This window comes from Stenella coeruleoalba (genome assembly GCF_951394435.1).
Source record: "Stenella coeruleoalba genome assembly, chromosome: 9".
Taxonomy (NCBI): domain Eukaryota; kingdom Metazoa; phylum Chordata; class Mammalia; order Artiodactyla; family Delphinidae; genus Stenella; species Stenella coeruleoalba.
The window spans coordinates 34,493,415-34,507,055 of NC_137155.1; the positions used below are offsets into that span (position 1 = coordinate 34,493,415).

At 39.7% G+C, this 13,641-nt stretch overlaps 1 protein-coding gene across 9 annotated transcripts in view; it reads right to left on the reverse strand.

Moving 5' to 3' along the window:
• HDAC9 (histone deacetylase 9) overlaps positions 1-13,641 on the reverse strand; it is a 1,064,374-nt gene that overhangs the window by 425,547 nt on the left and 625,186 nt on the right. The window lies entirely within an intron of this gene.

Below are 13,641 nucleotides of genomic sequence, written 5' to 3' on the forward strand. Positions count from 1 at the left end.
CTCTAGGCTGACTTCTGGTAATAAGAAGACACCTCTGCAGCATATAATTTATGTCTGATTCTGACTCCTGAAATATTTCATTGTCAGTAGTTTCGAACCTGAAATCCTGGGAAAATATACTCGGTATAATAACACAAAACCAAGTAGAATCACTATGAATAAACCTTTGTATACAGTGAGTACACAATCAATTAGAAAGGAAGGGTAGCCAAGTCTTATTACTAAAGTTCTGAGTTAGGTTATATGTTCCAAAATACAAATGCACATTATTCATACATACGTTACTATTTCTTTGGTTGAACTATCCTAAATAGCGATGCTCTATAATTAGTCATTATTTATTAGGTTTTTAAGTGATTATACTTTAGAAGAATGGAAACATTGGACTGAGTCTGTAGTAGAAATCGGTGATTATGATGGTGCTGGTGGAGATGATAATGATGATGATGATTAGGGAAACAATGTTTCTGATGACAACTAACGTTCACAGAGTGATTATTATGTTCCACTACTGTCCTAAAAGCTTTGTCAATATTAACCTCTTCAAACATAAAAATCCATATGGGATAGATTCTACTTACACCCTGAATATATCAATGAAGAAACCAAAACCCAGACAGGGAAAGTAACTTACCAGGGTCACAAAGGTAAAAAGGGATGATGCCAGGATCTGTACCCAGGTAACCTAGCTCAACTCTAATCTTCTAAATACTGAAAATACTGCTCTTCCACCTTTCTTTATGTATGAACAGTATAACAATTATACAACTGCTTTTCCAAAGCATTACTAATCATCTACATCAGATACAATGTTATAATGTAGCTATAATTCTTGATCAGATAAAATGATTTCTTTGAAGGAATTTTATAATTCTGCCAAACTACAGAGAGTATCAAAAGTAGAACTTACAATCTTTTATTACTCATTTATTTTTTGGTTTTGACTTCAAAATCCTATACTTTACTTTCCTCTTTGTTCTTCTCTTTTTCCATTTTCTTTAGCTCTGCCTTGGACTGAGAACCCTAGATTTTCTTGGAACTAGCTAGGTAAAATAAAAAAGTTAATTTTTTTGTGTTTTACACCTGATTTTATGCCTGAAAATACTGAAAGTGTAAAAATAAAGGGGTGGTGCTGAAAATATAGTAAAAGTAGAAAATGGGCAGGAGAGGTGGGCAGAGATCAGGACTGAGTACTGAGTACTGCCTAGAGACCTGAAATGTCTTACTTCCTGGGCCTCCCACCTTGAGGCAAAGAAGGGAAACAGTCTGGGGGAAGGATTAAGGTTCTTGCCAGACCTTCCAGGAGTCCAGAGCTTCCTTCAACTCACTTTATCTTAGTAGAGAAGGCTGAGTCTGAATTACTAGCATACAACTTACTCATGAATAAGGGGAAAAAATGGAACTGTATTAATTTACTTAGATTCCACCCCACCCCCGCCCCCTGGTATGTATGTATGTATGTATGTATGTATTTATTTGTTTGTTTGGCGGTACGCGGGCCTCTCACTGTTGTGGCCTCTCCCGTTGCAGAGCACAAACTCCGGACGCGCAGGCTCAGCAGTCATGGCTCACGGGCCCAGCCGCTCCGCGGCATGTGGGATCTTCACAGACCAGGGCACGAACCCGTGTCCCCTGCATCAGCAGGTGGACTCTCAACCACTGCGCCACCAGGGAAGCCCTATTTTAAAATGCCTTTAAAACACCAATTTTGTCTCTGAAAAGCTGTAGGTTAATAAATATATTCCATCTAATACCCAGAAAGGAAAAAATGAGGAATCCCTATGTGCTAACTAGATTGGTATCTGCCGTCACCTTGCTTATAACCCTAGGACAAAAATCACAGAGTCTCAGACTTTAATCTAGACATGACTTTATGATGAAGCCTAACAGATTCAACACTACAGACTGGCTCTCCAAAGGAAGTACACCAACTGATTCATCACTTCAAAGATGGAGGAGAAAAGGCACTGTGTTTTCATCAGGAATATGTGGAGTTGAGACCACACTTCCCAGCTACGTGATTTTCAGCGAGACTTTAGTACTATCTGAGCCTGACTCCTCGTTTGTGAAACATGAAACTCTAATACCTTCCTTACTTCACAGAACTGTGGCCACTGGATTAGATACCTGAGAATAACTGCGAAGATCTGGGTGAACGCAAAAGGGAAGAAAAGGTTTACGGAATTTTTATTATTGCTGCTACTGCTGGTGGCGGGGGTGTTACACTAGGGATGGCAGAGCCAGGACCGGGCCCCGGATCCCCAGATTCCCAGTCCAGTCCTCCTGTTCCTAACACATTGCACCAGCTGGGCCCGAGTTTCTGCAATCAAGATGAAAATGTGCCAACAGCTTGGAAAATCAGCATATGCCATTTAAACATTCTACATGAAACCTAGAATTCCATAAGCTTTTCAGAAAAGATTTTACAGGCGGGCAGATAGCTTTTGTTCCTACATGTCTATGAGAATGGGCTGGATATACAGCTCTTAAATATCTTTCAATGACAACATAAAAAAAAAGTGAACATTAGAATAGGAATGAGAACTGGGTCCTGGTTTTGCATCTTTCAGCTACTATCAGTCCGCTCATTCATGCAAATAAGCAATGAAGACACCTTTGTAGTGCATGGAGTGAAACAGATGTGCTTTAAATGCCTGCTTCACGCATTAGGTATTTGGCTTTGGATGAATTACTTTATATCTCTAAATCTCAGTTTCTCATGTTAAAACGGAGATAGGTTTGTTTTTGTTTTGTTTTTTCCTCCATATGCTCCAACAGATTCCATTTTCCTTCTTTCTCTGAGTTCATGGGAGCGAATCCTGGGACTGCATCACTCCAGTCCTTTGCTGGTTGGATTTCATCTGGACTCAACCTATTGGTAGGACTGGCTAGTGATCAAAGAATTAAGGAGTTAGAGACCAGGTATCCTATGCTCTCTCTGCTACCGTGCTGCATCACCAGGTGTAGCTTTGTCTCTTCCTGATTTCATCTCCCTCTTGAGGGCTCTGCTCCACAGCTTCAGCTTTCCCAGCACTCCAGCAACATTATTTCCTCTCCTTGCTTCTTTAGCCCTGGCTTCTCACTGTTGCTCTTTTCTGGGTGCCTCAACACCCCTAAGCAGTCCCTTCATAAAAGTCTACGACCCATATTGTGTAGGTTCTGTGTCCTGCCAAGACTCTGATCAACACAGTCCTTCATATTTTACAAGGTTATTGTAGACTCAAACAAAATAATGTCCAGTAGAAGATAAACCAGTGGTTCTCAACCAGCAAAGATTTTGACACCAAGGGACATTTGGCTATGTCTGGAGAGATTCTGATTGTCAGTATGGGGAGTTGCTGCTGGAATGTAGTGGGCAGAGGCCAGGGATGCTGCTAAACATCCTACAGTGCACAGGACACGCCCCCACAGCAAAGAACTATCTGGACCCAAACATCATCAAGTGTGAAAAACCTTGGGGTAAGCAATCAGTAAATGCAAGTTGTTAATAACTGTACTACACTGGGATGATCAAAGGAGATAATAATATCTGTTGGGGATTCTCAAAGAGGATGTAAAAGAGTATGGGAAGAAAAGAAATATTATCAGAAATCAGGGAGTGCTATAGGTGGCTTAAAATATTAAATATTTCAATACACTTTATACTTAGAAATTTATTTTAAAACATTCGAAGCAAAGCTAGTCAACTTCTACTGGTTATGAAGATATGCAGAAAGATTCTCAATTTGGGGTAGGATAATATTTGAGGCACTGTGATATCTTTATCAACTGAGGACACACCTTTGTAAAAGCTAAGAATCACATATTCTATAAAGTGCAACATAAATTTATTTTCTCAAAATATACAATATACAACTTTTCTAAGTAAAGGTCCAAATCCATTGGTTTTAGCAAAAGCTTTTGCCTGCATTTCAATTTTGATTTTGAGTCACCAGAGATATTAGTATCTAAGTGGTGAAGGCAAAGGTTGGAATGATAGATAACCATCATTTAGTCCTTGCAATGCTTTATAAACTCACTCCTAACATTTCAGAAGCCCACACACCAAAGCTCAGCATGATATATACCCAAGCAGTAGAATTAATGACCTATTGAGCTGACTCAGTTTGCAGTTAAGAGTTAATTCCTTGTTTAATGCTCTGGTCTCCCCAAAGGCTGAAGATTTCCATTCCAGTGACTTACTAATGGGAGGAAAATCCTCAAGAGCCCAGAAAGAGATCACTAACTGGGGAGACATTCTGCTTGCATTTGAATGTATGTCATGCCTAGCTGCACTAATTGCATTTCTATTTTTACCCCACACCCATCACTCTCTACATCTCAATTAATCACAAAAACAGAAGGCAAGCTTTTAGTGCATGTATGCCCATCTGAATGCATTTGTTGGCTGAGATGAAAATACTGCATGAAAAATTGATTATAATTATTTAAATGAAAACAATGGTAAAGAGAGAACCAAAACCTTTTTCTCTTTTCACTTAAAAAAAAAGTGAAAGAAGGAAAGAGAAAACATGTGAAGAATGCCTTATGAGTTAAATATATTTGAATCTTTCTTCTCATACTGATCTCCATGGTGCAAAATGAACTTAGGTGTCAGTGGGTATGAAAATAAACAATGGGAAAGAAATAGAAAAGTTAGGTAGGAGAAGCACAAGTTAAAAAATTAGGATTCTAAGGCACAGTAAGTGACAAGGCCCAGACTTGTCATTTCACTAAGAGATTGGTGTGTTGAGCATGTATTTGAGTGTGGAGGTGTCATTTTTGTACATGTACACACATACGAACATGAAAACTATCTTTTGCAGGAGCAAATGGGTCTCTGACACAAAGAGACTAGACTCAGCTTTCAATGCTAAGTTTTTCATGTACTAACACCCAGCAAACCTGGGTGAGTTTTTTGATCTCCATGAATCATTCTGTCATCTACGGTAGATGATATATATGGATACAGCACGGTGGTAGATTAAAGGGGTGGAATGAAGTTCCTAGCTCAACTGGCCATCACAAAAAAGTTGTTCAATAGAGAGATGTTGAATAAATGAATGTTTAATTGTGTCCACATATAAGACTATGAAACATATTAAAATAAAACAAAATGAATAAAATTAAAATGTAGGCAGAGGGATAGAAGACTAAAAGTGGTTTACTCCTTTTGCTCAGGGCAATAGTGTCTATAACAACAACAAAAATAATGATGGTCCTTTTCTGATCTTTCACTTAGTGTATTTAAAATACTTTATGGTTAATAACTGACTTTCCATACTTTCCACACTTTTTTTTTTTTTTTTTTGCGGCACGCGGGCCTCTCACTGTTGTGGCCTCTCCCATTGCGGAGCACAGGCTCCGGACGCGCAGGCTCAGCGGCCATGGCTCACGGGCCCAGCCGCTCCGCGGCATGTGGGATCTTCCCGGACCGGGGCACGAACCCGTGTCCCTTGCATCGGCAGGCGGACTCTCAACCACTGCACCACCAGGGAAGCCCTTTCCACACTTCTTTTACTGGCCTGTTTATAATTTCTACTCTATTTACTCTACGTCTTAAATACATCACCTTTTACTATGAATGATTACCTACTTTGTGCATTTTGTTTCTGGTTTTTTTTTTTTTTTTTTTTTTTTTTTTTTTTTGCGGTATGCGGGCCTCTCACTGCTGCAGCCTCTCCCATTGCGGAGCACAGGCTCCGTATGCACAGGCCCAGCGGCCATGGCTCACGGGCCCAGCCGCTCCGCGGCACGCGGGATCCTCCCGGACCAGGGCACAAACCCGTGTCCCCTGCATCGGCAGGCGGGCCCTCAACCACTGCGCCACCAGGGAAGCCCCTGTTTCTGTTCATTTTTAATCTTAACTTATGAATATTCTTTACATCAGTAATTTAGACAAAAATTCAATAACTACGTATCATGGTATAAAGAAGTTCTTCATTCTCATTGGATATGATCATAAGGAGAAAAGAAAGATGTTTCCATTGAGTAATGATTAATGATCTTATTAATTAAGATCATTAATGATCTATCAAGATTAAGTACTAGATTAAGAAATGTTATTTTAATATTAATGAATATTTAAGATACTCAACAATTCCACCTCCATGTTTAACACTACAATCATTGGTGAAGGTCAAGCTTCCATAGCCAGTGTCAGATCCCTTCTCTGGCATTGTCTATTCTTTTCTACTGGACTAGATATCTATCAGCTTAACAACCTAGCCTCTCTCTCTCCTGGATTTCTCCTGCTATTTCCAACCCACAGGGCTACCTTGGAGCTGCCATATTCTGACACTCTGTCACTTAGAACCAAGCAGGTATAACCTATGACCCATTCACTCTATTTTGAATGTCCTTTCTGAATATTAGGTTTCCTGGAGTAGTTCCTGCCCAAATCACTTTTACACTAACACTGTAGTATTCCCTGTCATGTGTGAACTGTTCAATCAAATGATCATTACAATTATGAAAAGACACTTTGGGAACACAAGTAAATTCTCTTATCTAGTTGATCTAAAGATATAGTGAGGGAGACCTTCAAGATGGCGGAGGAGTAAGACGTGGAGATCACCTTCCTCCCCACAAATGCATCACAAATACATATACACGTGGAACAACTCATATAGAACACCTATTGAATACTGGCAGAAGACCTCGGACTTCCCAAAAGGCAAGAAACTCCCCACGTACCTGGGTAGGGCAAAAGAAAAAAAGAAAAAAACAGACACAAAAGAATAGGGATGGGACCTGCACCTCTGGGAGGGAGCTGTGAAGGAGGAAAGGGTTCCACACACTAGGAAGCCCCTTTGCGGGCGGAGACTGCGGGTGGCGGAAGGGGGGAAGCTTCGGAGCCGCGGAGGAGAGCACAGCAACAGGGGTGCGGAGGGCAAGGCGGAGAGATTCCCGCACAGAGGATCGGTGCCAACCAGCACGCACCGGCCCGAGAGGCTTGTCTCCTCACCTGCCGGGGCGGGGGTGGGGGTGGGGGGCTGGAAGCTGAGGCTCAGGCTTCGGAGGCGGATCCCAGGCAGAGGGCTGGGGCTGGCTGCGTGAACACAGCCTGAAGGGGTTAGTGCACCACAGCTAGCCGCGAGGGAATCCGGGAAAAAGTCTAGACCTGCCTAAGAGGCAAGAGACCATTGTTTCGGAGTGTGCAAGGAGAGGGGATTCAGAGCACCATCTAAACGAGCTCCAGAGACGGGCACGAGCCGCGGCTATCAGCGCACACCTCAGAGACGGGCATGAGACGCTGAGGCTGCTGCTGCGGACACCAAGAAGCCTGTGTGCAAGCACAGGTCACTATCGCCACCACCCCTCCCGGGAGCCTGTGCAGCCCGCCACTGCCAGGGTCCCATGATCCAGGGACAACTTCCCCGGGAGAATGCATGGCGCGCCTCAGGCTGGTGCACTGTCACGCTGGCCTCTGCTGCCGCAGGCCGGCCCCACATCCGTACCCCTCCCTCCCCCCGGCCTGAGTGAGCCAGAGCCCCCGAATCAGCTGCTCCTTTAACCCCGTCCTGTCTGAGCGAAGAACAGACGCCCTCAGGCGACCTACACGCAGAGGCGGGTCGAAATCCAAAGCTGAGCCCTGGGAGCTGTGCGAACGAAGAAGAGAAAGGGAAATCTCTCCCAGCAGCCTCAGGAGCAGTGGATTAAATCTCCACCATCAACTTGATGTACCCTGCATCTGTGGAATACCTGAACAGACAACGAATCATCCCAAATTGAGGAGGAGGACTTTGGAAGCAAAGATATATATATATATATATATATATATATATATATATATATATATATATGTTTTCCTTTTTCTCTTTCTGTGAGTGTATATGTGTATGCTTCTGTGTGTGATTTTGTCTGTATAGCTTTGCTTTTGCCATTTGTCCTAGGATTCTGTCTGTCCGTTTTTGTTTTGTTTTGTTTTGTTTTGACTATAGTTTTTAGCACTTGTTATCATTGATGCATTTGGTTTTTGGTTTGGTTGATCTCTTCTTTTTTTAATTACTTTTAAATTATTTTTATTTTTAATAATTTTTTTATTTTAATAACTTTATTTTATTTTTTAAAAATTTCTTTCTTTCTTTCTTTCTCTCTTTTCTTCTGGGTCGTGTGGCTGACAGGGTCTTGGTGCTCTGGCCGGGTGTCAGGCCTATGCCTCTGATGTGGGAGAGCAGAGTTCAGTACATTGGTCCACCAGAGACCTCTCGGCTCCATGTAACATCAAACGGAGAAAGCTCTCCCAGAGATCTCCATCTCAAAGGTAAGACTCAGCTACACTCAACAACCAGCAACCTCCAGTGCTGGACACCCTGTGCCAAATAACTAGCAAGACAGGAACACAACCCCACCTTTTATAGAGAGGATTAAAATCATAGTAAGGTCACACAACCCCAAAACATACCACTGGACAGGAACCTGCCCACCAGAAAGACAAGATCCAGCCTCATCCACCAGAACACAGGCACTAGGCCCCTCCACCAGGAAGCCTACACAACCCACTGAACCAACCTTAGCCACTGGGGGCAGACACCAAAAACAACAGGGACTACAAACCTGCAGCCCGCGAAAAGGAGACCCCATATTGATAATTACCTTAAATGTAAATGGATTAAATGCTCCAACCAAAGACAAAGAACGGCTAAATAGATACAGAAACAAGACCTATACATATGCTGTCTACAAGAGACCCACTTCAGACCTAGGGACACATCCAGACTGAAAGTGAGGGGATGGAAAAAGATATTCCATGCAAGTGGAAATCAAAAGAAAGCTGGAGTAGCAATTCTCATATCAGACAAAATAGACTTTAAAATAAAGACTATTACAACAGACAAAGAAGGACACTACATAATGATCAAGGGATCAATCCAAGAAGAAGATATAACAATTGTAAATATTTATGAAGCCAACATAGGAGCACCTCAATATGTAAGGCAGATGCTAACAGACATAAAATGGGCAATCGACAGTAACACAATCATAGTAGGGGACTTACCCCACTTTCACCAATGGACAGGTCATCCAAAATGAAAATAAATAAGGAAACACAAGCTTTAAATGATACATTAAACAAGATGGACTTAAGTGATATATATAGGACCTCGCATCCAAAAACAACAGAATACACTTTCTTCTCAAGTGCTCATGGAACATTCTCCAGGATAGATCATATCTTGGGTCACAAATCAAGCCTTGGTAAATTTAAGAAAATTGAAATTGTATCAGGTATCTTTTCTGACCACAATGCTATCAGACTAGATATCAATTACAGGGAAAAAAATCTGTAAAAAATACAAACACATGGAAGCTAAACAATACACTACTGAACAACCAAGAGATCACTTCAGAAATCAAAAAATACCTAGAAACAAATGACAATGAAAACACGACGACCCAAAACCTATGGGATGCAGCAAAAGCAGTTCTAAGAGGGAAGTTTAGAGTAATACAATCCTACCTCAGGAAACAAGAAACATCTCAAATCAACAACCTAACCTTACACCTAAAGCAATTAGAGAAAGAAGAACAAAAAAACCCCAAGTTAGCAGAAGGAAAGAAATCATAAAGATCAGATCAGAAATAAATGAAAAAGAAATGAAGGAAACAATAGCAAAGATCAATAAAACTAAAAGCTGGTTCTTTGAGAAGACAAACAAATTGATAAACCATTAGCCAGACCCATGAAGAAAATAAGGGAGAAGACTCAAATCAATAGAATTAGAAATGAAAAAGGAGAAGTAACAACTGACACCGCAGAAATACAAAGGACCATGACAGATTACTACAAGCAACTTTTTGCCAATAAAATAGACAACCTGGAAGAAATGGACAAATTCTTAGAAAAGCACAACATTCCAAGACTCAACCAGGAAGAAATAGAAAATATAAACAGACCAGTCACAAGCACTGAAATTGAGACTGTGATTAAAAATCTTCCAACAAACAAAAGCCCAGGACCAGATGGCTTCACAGGCAAATTCTATCAAACACTTAAAGAAGAGCGAACAACTATCCTTCACAAACTTCCAAAATACAGCAGAGGGAAGAACACTCCCAAACTCATTCCATGAGGCCACCATCACCCTGATACCAAAGCCAGACAAAGATGTCACAAAGAAAGAAAACTACAGGCCAATATCACTGATGAACATAGATGCAAAAATTCTCAACAAAATACTAGCAAACACAATCCAACAGCACATTAAAAGGATCATACACCATGATCAAGTGGGATTTATCCCAGGAATGCAAGGCTTCTTCAATATATGCAAATGAATCAATGTGATAGACCATATTAACAAACTGAAGGATAAAAACCATATGATCAACTCAATAGATGCAGAGAAAGCTTTTGACAAAATTCAACACCCATTTATGATAAAAACTCTCCAGAAAGTAGGCATAGAGAGAACTTACCTCAACATAATAAAGGCCATATATGACAAACCCACAGCCAACATCGTTCTCAATGGTGCAAAACTGAAACCATTTCCACTAAGATCAGGAATAAGACAAGGTTGCCCACTCTCACCACTGTTATTCAACATAGTTGTGGACATTTTAGCCACAGCAATCAGAGAAGAAAAAGAAATAAAAGGAACTCAAATCAGAAAAGAAGAAGTAAAGCTGTCACGGTTTGCAGATGACATGATACTACAAATAGAGAATCCTAAAGATGCTACCAATAAATTTGGTAATCAATGAATTTGGTAAAGTAGCAGGATACAAAATTAATGCACAGAAAACTCTTGCATTCCGATACACTAATGATGAAAAATCTGAAAGAGAAATTAAGGAAACACTCACATTTCCCATTGCAACAAAAAGAATAAGATACCTAGGAATAAACCTACCTAAGGAGACAAAAGATCTGTATGCAGAAAGCTATAAGACACTGATGAAAGAAATTAAAGATGATACAAACAGATGGAGAGATATACAATGTTCTTGGATTGGAAGAATGAACATTGTGAAAATGACTATACTACCCGAAGCAATCTACAGATTCAATGCAATCCCTATCAAACAACCAATGGCATTTTTCACAGAACTAGTACAAAAATTTCACCATTTGTATGGAAACACAAATGACCCCCAATAGCCAAAGCAATCATGAGAAAGAAAAACGGAACTGCAGGAATCAGGCTCCCTGACTTCAGACTATACTACAAAGATACAGAAATCAAGACAGTATGGTACTGGCACAAAAACAGAAATATAGATCAATGTAACGGAATAGAAAGCCCAGAGATAAACCCATGCACATATGGTCACCTTATCTTTGATAAAGGAGGCAAGAATATACAGTGGAGAAAAGACAGCCTCTTCAAAAAGTGGTGCTAGGAAAACTGGACAACTACATGTAAAAGAATGAAATTAGAACACTCCCTAACACCACACACAAAAATAAACTCAAAATGGATTAAAGACCTAAATGTAAGGCCAGACACTGTAAACCTCTTAGAGGAATACACAGACAGAACACTCTATGACATAAATCACAGCAAGATCCTTTTTAACCCACCTCCTGGAGAAATGGAAATAAAAACAAAAATAAACAAATGGGACCTAATGAAACTTCAAAGCTTCTGCAGAACAAAGGAAACCATAAACAAGAGAAAAAGAAAGACCACCCTCAGAATGGGAGAAAAGATTTGGAAATGAAGCAACTGACAAACGATTAATCTCCAAAATTTACAAGCAGCTCATGCAGCTCAATATCAGAAAAACAACCCAATCCAAAAATGGGCAGAAAACCTAAAGAGACATTTCTCCAAAGAAGATATACAGACTGCCAACAAACACATGAAAGGAAGCTCAACATAACTGATCATTAGAGAAATGCAACTCAAAACTACAATGAGGTATCACCTCACACCAGTCAGAACGGCCATCATCAAAAAATCTACAAAAAATAAATGCTGGAGAGGGTGTGGAGAAAAGGGAACCCTCTTGCACTGTTGGTGGGAATGTAAATTGATACAGCCACTAAGGAGAACAGTATGGAGGTTCCTTAAGAAACTAAAAATAGAACTACCATATGACCCAGCAATCCCACTACTGGGCATATACCCTGAGAAAACCATAATTCAAAAAGAGTCATGTACCACAATGTTCACTGCAGCTCTATTTACAATAGCCAGGACATGGAAGCAACCTAAGTGTCCACTGACAGATGAATAGATAAAAAAGATGTGGCACATATATACAATGGAATATTACTCAGCCATAAAAAGAAACGGAATTGAGTAATCTGTAGTAAGGTGGATGGACCTAGAGTCTGTCATACAGAGTGAAGTAAGTCAGAAAGAGAAAAACAAATACCATATGCTAACACATATATATGGAATCTAAAAAAAAAGTTCTGAAGAACCTAGGGGCAGAACAGGAATAAAGACGCAGACATAGAGAATGGAGTTGAGGACATGGGGAGGGGGAAGGGTAAGCTGGGACAAAGTGAGAGTGCATGGACTTCTATATATTACCAAACGTAGAAGAGAAAGCTAGTGGGAAGCAGCCGCATGGCACAGGGAGATCAGCTCGGTGTTTTGTGACCACCTAGAGGGGTGGAATAGGGAGGGTGGGAGGGAGAGGCAAGAGGGAGGCGAAATGGGGATATATGTATATGTATAGCTGATTAACTTAGTTATAAAGCAGAAACTAACACACCATTGTAAAGCAGTTATACTCCAATAAAGATGTTAAAAAATAATAAAAATAAAGATGTAGCTTACTCTAATTTAAAAATCTCATAACTAGACAAAGGCCATTTATTTTCAAATTAGCATTCAGAAAAATATAGTAAATCTAATACAACTTATGCTTTTTTGGGGGCTTGGATAGTATGAATCTTCAATGTTATGAGTCAGATTTTATACATTTTGATATTGAGAAGCAAAATTTCTAGTCTACCTCTTTCTAATTACAATCATTTAATGATATGTAATTCATATAGAACAGTTTTTAGAAACCATTTATTGGGAAATTTTAGCTTCTAATAGCTAGCCACATTTATGGTAATATATAAATGCAATTTCCTGTACGAATTATAATACTCTTCTTTTAGTTTCAGAAATATTAATGTAGACAACCATCCATCTTCTTATTTAGAACACGCTAATTATGTCTATTTGTTCAAAGAGAATTATTCTTCTTCAAAAAGCACATTGGTAAATGTTACATAATTTATAGTGTGATCTTCTGAGAAGTGTTTTGTAATTACATTTACTGCTTTCTTCTGATTATGTGAATCACGCATGTTTGAAATTTTTGGAAACAGGACAAACTGAGTATGTACCCTACTCATGTATCCTTTGTGTTGTATTTATAAAAGTATTTGAAAATGAGAATCATATTACATTTATAATAATATCCTGTTTGTTCACTTAATAAGGTACTATGTAATTATCCCAGTAATTATCTATGCCTTGAAATGATTACATTTATCCTATTTTTCATTTAAAAATCTATCATGAATCTTTTGCCAAGCAATTATATATTCTTTTAAAAATGCATTATGTGGATATACCATATATTATTCAGCTACATTTACATGTGAATATGTAATATTTTATTTAAGCATTTGAAAACATTTGGGCATTTAGGTGATCTACAATGCTTTGCTTTCAAAGCACAGTAGCACACATCACTGTGACT